Below are 13,817 nucleotides of genomic sequence, written 5' to 3' on the forward strand. Positions count from 1 at the left end.
TCACAGGCAGTTCCTCCGAAGCTCACCAGCTTGTATCTGGGCTGTATGAGTATGGCATAGGTGGAAGAGCAAAGCTTCCTTGCGCATACTAGGGGCTTCACTTGACGAATAAGATAACTAGGGAAGGCATTAGGACATTTGAAATCCAGTGTCAGGATCTTATGAGAGATACTGTGTTGAACAGGCAACCAGTGCAGAGACCTCCTTGCCTCCGAGACGTGCACATTTGGGCAGGCCCTGAATGGCACAAACAGCATTTTTCTGAGCAACCTGCAGGGCTTGTATGTTAAGGTGTGCAGTGTCCGCCAGGAGGCTATTGCAGTAGTCAAGTAAGGAATTAACTAGCGCATAAGCAAGCAGTGCACAGTTGTCGACAGTGAGAAAAGGACGAATATAGTATATTCGCTTGGTGATCAGGCCACAGGATGATCGAATATAGGAAACTTGGTTTAATGGATAATTCTGGATAATTCCTCAAAGACAACCCCTAATGTCTTGACTTTGACACAGGGAGGATATTACCGGCGATGCAAAAGTTGGCATATGCAGGGGCTAATTTAACGAGCAGAGTTCTAGATGCCACAATCAGGAGCTCTGTTTATTTTGACAATTTAATGCAAGATAGTTGCTCGTCATCCAGGCCTGGATGGTGTAAATTGTGTTAATGGCAGTCAGATCCTGCTTGTACCCCTTACTGAGCTCGAAGACAACCCGCTTGTCATTGGCATAATTTGTATACCGGACACCCAGGGTATCCAACATGTCAAGGAGAGGCCGGATGTATATGTTAAAAAGTGTAGGCGACAAGCAGGAGCCCTGAGGAACAAGATGTTGGGTTGGGACTTTCCTCACCAATGAAAACCCGGACAGTCCGAGGGCCAAGAAATGAAGAAATACACTGGGAAGCTTGATCCGAACAGTGTGCAACCTCCCCCCAGTCTTGTCACCAGCAGGGAGTGGTCCACCAGATCAAAAGCCATGGAAAGGTCCAGAAGCATCAGCAATAAGCTTTAATAAGGCTATGCGACCACAGAGTTGGTGTGGTCAATGTGTGGATAACACCTGGAGATCGCCGCCCAATGGACAAATGAAGGAATGCGAAAGATCACTGCAGGCCAATTACAGAAGGTATGGTAAAATGTCCTGCGGTAGGAAGGATCAATCTGATTGGCAGTACACCAAATCGTGAAACGTTTCCACTTGTGGTGATGGAAAGAGACCATGGAGGGCACGTGCCTTCACCAGAACATCATCGCAATCCTGTGGCATAGGGATGTGCCCAAATTCTAGGACAGCACAAGACTGGGCCAAGGTGCCAGACTGCCCACTTGTTCCAATAGGCTAGGTTGAAGACAAGAATGAGACAGATTGAGGTGTATCACAGGCCGAGTTCAGAGCACCAGAAATCTATCTGCCTGGCCAGGCCACCAGGATCAGCTTGCACCCGCTGTCATCTGAAAGCATGGAGGACTCTGGGTATCAGTGGAAACTGAGGGAATGCGTAGAGACTTGTCCGTGCATAGAAACGTGAAGGCTTCCCCCACAGTTCTGGCTTGGGGAAACCTGTTGGCGAATGATGCATTTGTGGATTTCCCTGGTGGCCAAGAAGTCCATCTCCAGAACACTCCACAAATGAAAACTGAGATTAAGCTGGTTGTGATGGAGTTCCTAATCGTGGCAGGAGAACAGTTCCCTGCTCTGGGATTCAGCAATAGAGTTGTGGATGCCTGGCAGATAAAAGGACAGGAAAATTATGTGTGCCAGGACACACTGCCAGAAGGTTTGGCTGCAACTCAGTCGTGGCAATTGGGTGCTGCCTTGTCTGTGTGAAAAAATAGTGGTGTTGTCCGTGAACACTTGAACAACCTTCCCCGGGAGATGGAGGCGAAAGGACTTCAGAGAACAGAACATGCCCTCAGTTCGAGAAAGTTGTTTTGCAGCAATGTGTCGGATGAAGACCACAGGCGTCAGACATAATGGCGGCCAGTGTGATCTCCCCAGCTGTCCAATGAAGCATCAGTGGTCAACAGGACTTGTGTTTGCAGGTGGAATGGTGCAACCTGGATGAGGTTGCCAGGCAACAAACAGCAGGGCAAGGTGGAAGGCGCATGTGAGCGACAACTTGTCCCATTTGCCCGTGACTTGCTTCGAAAGTTTTCCAAGAATTCTTGTAGGCCTCACCCGAAGCCGGAAGAGCTGTATCAAGGGGATACAGGAAGACGACATGCCGGGGAGCGATTTCAACAAGTAGACGGACGCTGCACGCTTCCGAGAGAGCAAATTGGTCTTTGTTAGGATGCCCGAAACCCGCTGGCCAATAAAACAGTCCTGTTGTGACCCAGGAATAGCATCTGCTGGGAAGGAGCGAAGCAGGATTTGCTTTATCTGAATCAGAATCCTAGAGGACAAAAGAGCATTGTCATTGTTGTGATGCATATGGCCTGAGTAAGAGAAGGAGCTCTGACCAACCAATACTCCAGGTACAGGTATAGGTGAATGTAACCCCGCCCTCTGACAATGGAGGGCCGCCACAGGGGCCTCGGATTTGGCAAAATCCCTTTGGGGCAGACTTGAGGCCCAAGGGTAGAGCCTTGAACAGATAGAGCCAGCCTGGCCTGAGACTGAACTTGATTGTCTGAGAGGAGTTGCATCAACACGGGTTGTCCCTGTGGGACTGATTCCTGTAGGTCTCCCCCGATGGGTACGTATTGGATAGATATTGGATTTGATAAGACTGACTACAGTCTGTTGGATCTTGAACAGACTTTACCAAACAAAAGGACTGCCTGAGTTGCTGCAGGGTACCCAAAGACTGGGCAGTGTCAGTCTTAATGGCCTTGAGAGTGAAGTTGACCTTTTTGCCTAAGAGATCCCCTGCCGTCAAAAGGCAAATCTTTGATTTTAGCTTGCACTTCTGGCTGGAAGTTGGTAGTCTATTCATCCCGGACAGCGCAGCACTGAACAGTTACCCATTTGCTGGAAACCGGTGTCAGCAATGTCCACTGCAACTGAGATGGCGCTGTCATAAGCAGACTCATGGAGAAGCTTAAAAGTCTCGTCTATCCAGCTCTCACCTGGGCTTATGCCACAAGTTGCTTGCTCCTGCATTTTCAGCAATCTTGCTTCAAGGAAAGATGTGATGGGGATGCTCCTATGTTCCTTGTTGTACGATCATCTGTCACTGCCTGACAGCAGTGACCTTAGTTGGAATAGACTAATCCCATGAGGTGTCCTAATGTTGTCTGCACTGCCCAAGTCTTCATCTTTCCTGATTTTGGGTCTTCAACTGTAAAATGTCTGGAACAGATTCCTGTGCAGTGCAACCAACACTAAATCCAGACACCTTAAATTACCTTTGCACCCACAACTCATGGGCCCACCTTGGCCAGACCAAGCTCCGAAGATTTGTGTCCCCAACTGATTCTGGAGCACCTACGGGGGGGAGGGAGGGAGCAGGGTGGTGCCGGGGGAGGAGGTTCCATTAACATACCCATTTCGGTTCCTCCTTGTTCCCCATAGGGCGTAAATAGTCCTGACCATAACTCACAGATCTCACCTTTTGTGGTGGAACCTAGGCTTAGCTAGTGTGCTGGATTGTGTAGAGTGCCTAACAGAACTATCTTTTGAAGCAACGCCAGTTGTCACTGCAGTCTTTTGAAAACTTACCTGAACACCTACCTGAACTGGTGACTTACAAGGTCCCATATCTGTTCAAATTGATTTCTAGAATCTGGCATGGGGGTAGATTTTAGGAAGCCGTTCTAGTATTCAGGGCAACTCTGAGGTTCGCCAGACCCAATCAAGGTAAGCATGGTGAAGGGTCAAGGCATAGTCTCAGAAAAGTGTGAGTGGGACCATGGGTCCACAATGAGTCCATACAGTGAATCACACAATAATTCAATTTGGACAAGAAAGTACTAAATTACTATTTATTCTAACCCCCAAATCGCACACTAGGATAAGAAATAAGCAGGTTGTAATATCACACAATACTCAGTTATCAAAACATATATAGAGTCACCTTTGGTTTTTAGAAATGCATTCAATAACAAACCACAAAAAGAAGGCAAGTAGCGATGCAGTAGAATGAAACCAGTATTATACCCCAACTTTAAAAGTCCAATCCCAATGATGGATGGAGCCTTGTGCCCAAAAGTCATACAGCTTTTTATGGAAAGTCTAGTTCTTGAGGTGGTGAAATGTTCCTAAAGATATTCAGCAAGTTTCCGGGTCAGTTAAAATGATATTCCTATCTTTTAGATAAAGAAGTTACTTATCTTATCTGGTAACGTTCTTTCGATGGGATGCTCCTCAGACGTATTCCACATCTTTGGACAGTAATGACCACAGCTGTGCTGCTTCGGAAAACTTTTTTGGCATAGGCGTCCTGCGTCGATGACATCGATACGCTGCCCCTCGATGGCCTCCGTCGATGGTCTAAGTCACCGGATGTTATATCTAGGATGCACGACAGCCGTAGCCTCAGTTGTAGTTTTTTCCCCAGAATGTGTGGCACCAATCTCCTGCCAGTATGACCAGAGAAAGCCTTGCAGAAACGTAAGCTGCAATCTCAAATTCTGTAGAGGGGCTGGCAGGGAGGGTACTATGTGGAATAAGTCAGAGGAACATCCCATCGAAAGAACTTTACCAGGTAAGATAAGTAACTTGTTCTTCGAAGGGATTGTGTCCTCCAACGTATCACTCATCTTTGACAGACTCCCAAAGCAGTACCAACGTATGGAGGTGGGAAATTTACAATTGCATCAATTTAGAAAGCCCAATCAAATTGCAGAATAGAGGACTGCCTTACCAAAGGCCAAATCCTGCCCATGGATAGATTCCGAGGAATAATGTTTCACAAAAGTATGGCCAGAGGCCCATGTGGCTGCTTCGCAAATATTGCGAATCGGAACACCCCTCTGTAGGGCAGTGGAGGCAGCCATACCCCTAGTAGAATGAGCCCATAAGCCTACTGGAGGGTCCTTTCCCGCCAAACGGTAACACTCAGATCGGCAAAATTATCCATCTGGATAAGGTCTGTTTGGAAACAGCCTGACCTAAACGCCTTCCACTCTGACCCGGGACATCCGTGAGAGATAGAAACTCAAAGCTCTCATAGGATCCAACCTATGGAGCCTCTCCTTTTCCTTACCAGGATGTGGAGGAGGATAGAATACCGGAAGAATTACCTTCTGGCTCAGATGGAATTCCGACACAACCTTCGGAAGAAAAGAAGGCTGCACCCTAAGGACAACCCTGTCCTTATGGAACACAGTGAAGGGTGGTTTGCCGGAAAGTGCCTGCAACTCACTCATTCTGTGTGCAGAAGTAACCACAACTAAAAATACAGTTTTAAAAGACAACAGTTGCAACGGACAAGAATGCAAAGGCTCCAACGGAGCTCCCATTAGGAACTTTAAAACCAAGTTCAAGTCCCATCCCGGCACCTGGAAAGGCGACGGCAGAAACATTTAGCCCTTTTAGAAACTGAGAGATTAAAGGGATCTTAAAATAAGAACAGTCTCAGACGAGCGCTTAAATATAGACAGCGCCACCAGGTAACCCTTAATGGTACCTACTTGCAGGCCCTTGTGGGCCAAGGAAAGCAAAAAACACAAAACCAAAAGGAATGGAACATTGGAAAGGATCCACATTCTGTACCCTGCACCAGTCGCAGAACTTTAGGCAACGGCACAGAGTTTACGTTGCTGGCCTACTGGACGAAAGCAACACCTCCATCACGTCTTTGGGGAGGTCCCAATCCTTATACCTCAACCTTTCAGATACCAAGCGTGAAGGCTGAGGGACTTGACCTTTGGATGGAGAACCAGACCCCCTCCCATGAGAGCAGATCATCTTGGTAGGGAGGACGGCGCGGAGAGCAGATGGACATGTCGAGAAGGTCTGGGTACCACGCTCTCCTTGCCCATGCCGGAGCAATGAGGATCATCTGGGAACCGAACCACCACAACACCTGCAGAATGACGGGGACTGGGGGAAACGCGTACAGCAGTGGGAAGGACCACTCCACTACGAGCGTGTCCCCTAAGGCTCCTCTTGGAGGAAATTCCCGCGAGCAGAATCTTTCGCACTTTGACACTGGTGGCGAAGAGATCCACTTGCGGGGTTCCCCAAAGGGCGAAGATCTCCAACAAAACTTCCTGAGCCAACTCCCACTCATGAGAGACCGTGCTCTGCCTGCTCAGAGCGTCCGCCGCCACGTTTTCGTCTCCGGCCAGATGAATTGCTGAGATCGAAATTTCCTGCTGAATGGCCCAGAATGAGAGCTGCATCGCCTCCCTGCACAACGGGAGTGACCCTGCCCCCCCCCACACTTTTGTTGAGGTAGTGCATGGCCACTGTATTGTCCGTCATAATCAGGACATTCTTCCCCCGCACAGACAGCAGAAGAGCCTTCAGGGCTAGCCTGACAGCTCACAGCACTAATAGATTGATGTGGAGTCTGGACTCCGACAGAGACCAACGGCTTTTGGCCGTCAACTCGTTGGCATGAGCTACCCAACCCGTGAGGGATGAGTCCGTCACGATCATCACCTCTGGCCACGGTTGCCAAAATGGAGCACCCTTCATCAGATTGCCTTCGACGGCCCACCACCGAAGATCCTGTGCGACCAAGGGCAAAATCTGAATGGGATCAGACATCCTGCCGGAGAACTGACCACCGCATCTTGAGAGCCCACTGCACAGATCTCATCCGCAGCTTGGCATCTGGCACCAGAAAAATGCAGGATGCCACGAGGCCTAGCAACCTCAAGAACTCGAACACTGGGAAACTCTGGGCACATTGAAACTTGTCCACCATCTGCAGAATGTGATTAGCTCTCACCTGGGGAGGCGAACACAGCCCCAGGAATGCATCGAGCACTGCTCTGATGTACCGGAGCCGCTGGGTAGGTGTCAAATGGGACTTCTTTAAATTGAGGGAGAAGCCCAGCTTGTGAAGGGAGTGGCAGGTGACGGACAGATGATCCAGTGCTTGCTCGGGGTAGGGGTAGATATGAATCCCCCCTTTCCTGAGATACGCTGCCACCACCACCAGCTGGGTGAAGACCCTCGGGACGGAGGTCAATCCGAACAGCAGGACCCAAAACTGAAAATGCGAGTCTCCAACCGCGAACCTCAGATACTTCCTGTGCTGTGGATGAATCGGCACATGAAAATAAGCATCCTTGAGGTCTAGAGACACCAACCAATCTCACAGTCGAAGGGCCTGGAGGACTTTAGAAAGAGTTACCATCTTGAACTTGTCCTTTCTGAGGAGCTTGTTCAGTCGACGCAAGTCCATGATGGGTCTCAATCCCCCGTCTTTTCGGGATCAAAAAATAAGGGGAATACCATCCCTTGTTCCTCTCCGCTACAGGCAACAGTTCTATGGCGCCTTTCTCCAGCAGGGATAGGGTTTCCTGCGCAAGGAGCGGATCCGGATGCTTCAAAGAGAGCTTCCCCGGTGGATTGTTGTGAGTCCTCTGCTGAAAGGGGAGACCGTAGCCGTGGGTTATGATCTCCAGAACCCACACATTTGAAGTAATGGCACCCCATTATCCAAGATGCTGCGCCAGTCTGCCCCCAACCGGCGAACCATGGCACATGGCCTCGTGACTGAGCAGACGTGGCTGCGGCAGTGCCTGAGGGCAAAGAGGCAACTGCCCTAGCGGCTTTGGCACCTCAAGTACCTTGCTTTCCACCTCTGGTACTCCTACGGTGGCCCCTTTGACCGGCAGCTCCTCTCGATCTACCAAAGGAAGAGTAGTACTGAAAGGAACCTCCCCTCCATTGCTGTCCTAGGACGAAAAGTCAGAGGTTGATGTACTGCAGCGCTCAAAGACTTCGCTGCAGCTTTAGAGATCTGCAACCTCACAAGGCTCTCGTCAGCCTTGCTGCCAAAAAGATGGACATCAAAAGGCATGTTGAGAAGCCGGGATTGCACATCAGGAGCAAACCCCGAGTTCCGCAAGAACGCAAACCTGCGTATCACGGTGCTCGCCGGCATGGACCGGCTGACAGTCTGCCACGTCCAGACCCGACTGAACCGATTCACACATGGCATCCTTGCCGTCTTGCACGAGGGCTAGAAAATCATCCCGTTTCTCCCCTTCGGGAATATGCTCAGCCGCCAAAGATGCACAATTCCACAGAGTGTGAGTGAATCTTGCCAAGACACAAACGGAGTTGGCTGCCTTTAAAGCCATACCCCCAGAAGAAAATACCTTCTTCACCCAACTATCAAAGCGCTTGTCGTCTCTATCAGGAGGGATGGTAGGGTACGCAACCTGCTTCGCTGGGGCCGCAGCTACCTGCACCACCAAACTCTCCGGAGTAGGGTGCGTTGACAAGTGGCAGGGGTCACCACTGGCTGGGCAGTATTTTTTCGGAAGCGACTTATTCACTGCCGGGAGACTCTTCGGAGCAGTCCAAGCCGCTGCCACCCTTCTTTGCAACGCCATATGAAATGGCAACACCGGGTCAGTGGGTGGACCTTGGTCCAGGATGTCTTTCAGATCATCCTGAAGAAAATCAACAGATGGAGCAGACCACCCCAAGTACTCAGTCACCCTCGACATGAGACGCCTATACAAGGATTCGGCATGCGTACCAGGATCAGGCCTGCCAAAATCACCCTCCGGGGAGATGTCAAGACCACTGGCGTCATGTAAAGATTGACGGAGGTCTTCCATTTGACTATGACCAGACAACAGGAACCTCAGGAGGCACAACCCTCTCCTCATCAGACCCTTCCTCCACCTCTGAAACATACTCCAAGGGTCGGAACAAATCCACCCTGAGTGGAGGAACAGAGGAGGACTCAAAAACAGGCCTCACAGATTCACTGATAGCATTTGTCGGAGCTTCCACAGCGCTCCGAGGCATCTCCGGTAAATTCTCCTCAAAAGGCGTCTAGGGCGCCGATGGCATCGATGTCGACCCAAGTGCCGACGACTTCGACAACTGCTTCGAGGCCGGAGCTCCAAGAGGGTCCTTCGACGGCCTCAGCGCCGATGGCTTCTTTGAAGCCGGAGCCTCGAGGGAGTCCCTCGAATGTCACGGTGCTGACGGCTGCAATGTCTTCTTAGAAGGCCTCACAGGCTCAGACGGTCTTGACGGCGTAGAGGACAGGGACCTGGCACAGCTATGGCGATCAACCTTGTCCGATCGGGACCTCGACGGCTCCCGATGATCGCGCCAACCGCCTGAGCCCGAAAGCGTGCAAGTGGTGGCTCTTGCTCGTTCCTTGCCGGCTTCTCTCGAAGGCGCGGATGGAACGGTGCCCTGCGATTCGTAAATCGCTATCATCTATAACATCCGGTGACGTCGCCATCGACGGAGGCCCTGGAGGGAAAGCGCATCGATGTCAGACGCAGGACGTCTGCGCCGAAAAAGTTTCCGAAGCAGCACAGCTGTGATCATTACTGTCAAAGATGTGGAACTCAATCCCTTTGAAATAAGCTTTTAGAACAGATCAAAAAGTGCTGGAAATAACCAAAGTTTTTTCTAGGTTTATACTAAGGAGAAGAGGGGGAGCTGAATGTGTTGCAATTACTTAACCCCCTGACTTGGATTTTCACAATCAGATGGACCGACTATGGGGAGGGGGTTGGGGATGGGAGGGACACCCGAGGTAAGTTTTCCCAAATTGTGTACTGAAGCAGGAGGTCTACAGGTTGCATTAGCGTTAGGAGATGTCTCACAAGTTGCGCTACCCCACACGTTAGTGTTGAAGGTGTTATTTTAAAAAAGATCCATATGCCCACAAAATCTACTGATCACAAATATATAGATATAGTCTCCATTTGTGGTTATAAGAGTTTATTCACAAACACTACACGCCCTCTGGGCCGTCCTCAGGGCGTTGTTACAAATGTGATCATTAAGATTCACTGTTCGAGAGAGCCCTGCATAATATATCTTAGTTAGCTGGATATCATATCTTTTCTTTTGCTTCCACTGTTAGAAGCTTGTCAGATAGTACAAGGAGTAATGCGATGTTGTTTCCGTGCTGAAATTCTATTTAAAGTTCATTAGTCGCTTCCCATTAGCTGCTTCAATGCGAGTCTGAGTGCTGTCTCCAGCATGTTCATCAGGCGTACGCCTCAGAAGAATGTGGGTGTTGTCTGGGCACGAGGATTTCTCCATTCAGCTGATGGTGCAGAATACAACTCCTGGTGAAGAAGGCAAGCAGGATTTACTGATGCATCACTTTTCTGGACACCTCACAGGGCAGCGACTTCCACTGACTCACTGCCTAGAGACAATGGCAGGCGCCTCACCAGTCACGTCCGAGGAATACCTTCCAGAGCAGTATCCCTTGAAGTTCGGAAACTGAAAGTTGGCAGGAAGGAGACTTGGCATGTGCTGGTGACCACTGAAGTTGCGGCTATGAACACCGAAGAGCAAAGATTCTACTGAGGTAGGCCACTGTAGAGCTGGTCAGTCCACCTGGGGGCCCAGGGACACTTCCTAAGGGTCAGGACAGCCAAATATTTGTGAAAGTCGACACTTGCTGATGCCACCTGTCCAAGGGTTGAAGCACTGTGGTCAGGACCTTCGCGGATCAGGTAGTCCAGCAGTGCTTCAGACTAGACCAATCAGAGGAAAAGGATGCTGGGCATCTTTTGGAGTCTTCCATGGATCTTCAGTTGGCTGCTCGTCTACAAAGGATACTTGGTAGAAACAATGATCTGAAAAAACAGTTGCAGGAGGAGTCCTCATACTAAATCCTGGCTGGACGCAAGTCCAACAATGGTAAGGATCTGCACCATTCAAACAGCCAGAACTGGTCCAATCAGGAACCACTGTGGGTTTCACTAATGGCCAACACCTAGACTGACGCCACAGATGTGGATTGGGACCAGACAGTACATAAGTAATAAAATCAAACAAACAAGACAGTCAAACCCACATCCTGGGTCCACACACACCAAGCCAGCAGTAGCCAGCAAAAGCAGGACCATATAAGGGATGTCCTTACCCAAAAAGGCTGGAAGAAGGCCAAGCAACAATATGGCCAAAGAACAAGCACAAAATCTCTTGGCACGGCCATTTTATTGTAAGATGCTGTGTGCACTGTTAAAAGGTTAGCACTAAAGTTATAAATAAAAAACAAACAAAAGGGAAACAGTTTTACTAGTACCAAGTCTGAAGGTCTGATCAGTTTTCCCATAACAAAATAAGCGAAAGGCCAGGGGAGTGAAGCCAAAGGCTTCCCTTCCCTGTATAATGCCAGGGCAGGTTAAAAAACAAAAGCAAAATGTTTATGGGTCCATAGAACATCAAAAGTTGCTAAAAGAGAAATATTTTCTAGCCAGTGCAAGCGTACAAATACATATTTGTTAAGATGCAATTGAACACCTACATAGCCTGACCTCCAGATAAGATTCTTTGTGCCAGGAATATTGCATGCCCTAGATTACTGTTGCACAACATATTGTCCACAGGCCAATTGCTGTCCGCTGCAGAGTGATTACTTTCATAATGAGAAGTGACCCGCTTCAAGTACTTGAAAAGCAGTAAAAATGAACTGGGTTGCACGTCATTACAACAGGCACCAGCCTGTCAGTTCGAGAAGACTTTGGGCCCCCTTTTGGCTCTGCACATGCATCATGTGTCTGCAGGTCTTCCGAAACATGTATTGCATATGCTGAGCCAATAGACAGCCAACAATATAGAAATCATGCCCACATAAATGGGCTTGTGCTGTCGGCGTCACTGCTATTGCCAGAAGAATGCCCAGTCACCATGAAGACAGTCACTGGCTCTGTTCATTTCTACCTAGTGACTCAGAACATCACCGGAGGCTTTGTCTCCCTGCACCCTTTGACTACCTAGACATACTTGCTGCATGCTGTACTTCAACACTGAAGGTAAGAGGGTTGTGTGTGTGGAAGTGAAACAGAGGGTGATGGCTGAATACGGGTCATGCTGGCATGTTTTACAGCCATCTTGTGCTCTTGGAGTGGGTAAACCACCCTTTTTAACTGTAGCGCTGGGAAGCAGTAAGCCCAGCACAAAGAACTGTATAAATGCAACATGACTAGGTTGGAAGTCGATCAAACAAGCAGGCAGGGCTCAAGTCGAGGGTACACGTGGGGGGGGGGGGGGCGGAGTCCCCCCCACTTTACTCAGAGGGTGGACTCAGTCCCCCCCAGCTAAAATGAGAAACATTGAATGTCCTCTTAATATATGATTTAAAGGCGACCTCAGGGATCAAAACGCAGTCAGGCTTGTGGGCTGGCCACTTCATCACTGCACTATATAACCTGATGAAAAATGACAAACTGAAGGTGAAATTTCACATTTCGCTACTGCAAGTCCCAGGGAAAACATTTGTATTGGTTCTTGGAGTTTAAAACATGCACACGTTATAACGTTTTCAAAACCACCATTAGAAGAAAATATCCTCTTGGTTTTGTGTGTTGATTTTATGAAGGGCAAATGCCATTCGTCTTGCGCAATGTGGGTGGTTATGCAAAGCCAATTTAAAGAAATGTGCATAGTTCACCTTCATATGCTAGTTTCTGGCGACATCGTATCCCATTGCGTTTGTTGAGTGCCTCTACTTAAATGTTTAGGACTTGACCCCTGCAAGCAGGTGAATGACATGTGGGGGAGGGGGCATCCACCTTGTGTATTTTGGGGTCAGAGTAAACTTTTTCTCCCTGCTGCTACATCAAATGTTAACCACGTTTTTGAACATTATCAATGCAATCGCAAAAGCAAAGTGATAAATGCGTGTGTAAAATATCTCCAACTGCTGTTTGTCTAGGCATGAATGAGGCAAGACCGTGAGAGCAGAACTAAATGTGAGGTTCCAGTTCCTTTTCAAGAGACCCCCTTTCAAGAGACCGGCACCCGTCCCTTCTCATATGTATCGACATATAAGCAGACATTGGGAAGACACTTACACCAGCCGGCTCATTAACTGGGCACAAGCCTTGGCATTTGTTAAGAATTACACCTACGTTATTTTGAAAACGAATCTTTGGTTTAAAAGCTGCTCACCATCTTTTAGGGTGCAGAGCTTTAAAACTGGGGATCAGTTTCAAAGTAGTCCCAGCTGAGCACAAAGCATTAAAACAATATTGTAGACATTTATTATGTTGCTCTGTAATTGTGTGGGGGAAGAACTGGTTTAGCAGACAGCTGATCTGTGTTGGAGGGACTATCGCTATGTTAAAACGTTACAATAACATCGCACTATTGCATTCATTTTTTGCGTGTGTCGATGGTTCATTTTCTGAAAGATGCACATTTGTTCCACACATTCTTTAATTAGGAAAGACCAGTTTAATGTCATTTGCATATTTAACCTTGATCTGTTCACTTCGTTACAACTGCATATGTTATAAGATGTGGCGGGTAAGAGTTATGCTAAGAGTTATACTATCCTAGTTATACTTTATATATGACCATGTTTTTTCGCTTAAAAGAGAAAACAATTGCGCTTGTCGATATTCTGGAGATTTGTGATATTAAAGTTCTTACGGCCATGAAAAGGCACATTACGTTGCTAGTCATGTTTATTCAATGCATCACGATGTTCAATTTAAAAACAATTCTGCCTTTTCTGGTCGTGTGGAACATGTGATCAGGAAGACATTTGAGGTGCTATTACCTTTTCAAGAACCATGCATCACGCCTTCCCACCGTACTCATTCGCATAGACATTTAAGACGATATTCGAAAAACATTTTTAGGGGAAAAGACTAGATGGCCCATTAAGTGGTTACATTTGTTAAGAATCGTACCCAAATGACGGATCCGATATTTCAAGTTGAACAAAATAACAATGAAAGCAACAT

At 48.3% G+C, this 13,817-nt stretch overlaps 1 protein-coding gene across 2 annotated transcripts in view; it reads right to left on the minus strand.

Annotated features, from left to right (window-relative positions):
- The window catches only part of LOC138580836 (serine/arginine repetitive matrix protein 2-like), a 1,087,536-nt gene that overhangs the window by 37,377 nt on the left and 1,036,342 nt on the right, over positions 1–13,817 (minus strand). The window lies entirely within an intron of this gene.

Source organism: Ambystoma mexicanum, chromosome 3p, assembly GCF_040938575.1.
Source record: "Ambystoma mexicanum isolate Mex_15411 chromosome 3p, UKY_AmexF1_1, whole genome shotgun sequence".
NCBI lineage: Eukaryota > Metazoa > Chordata > Amphibia > Caudata > Ambystomatidae > Ambystoma > Ambystoma mexicanum.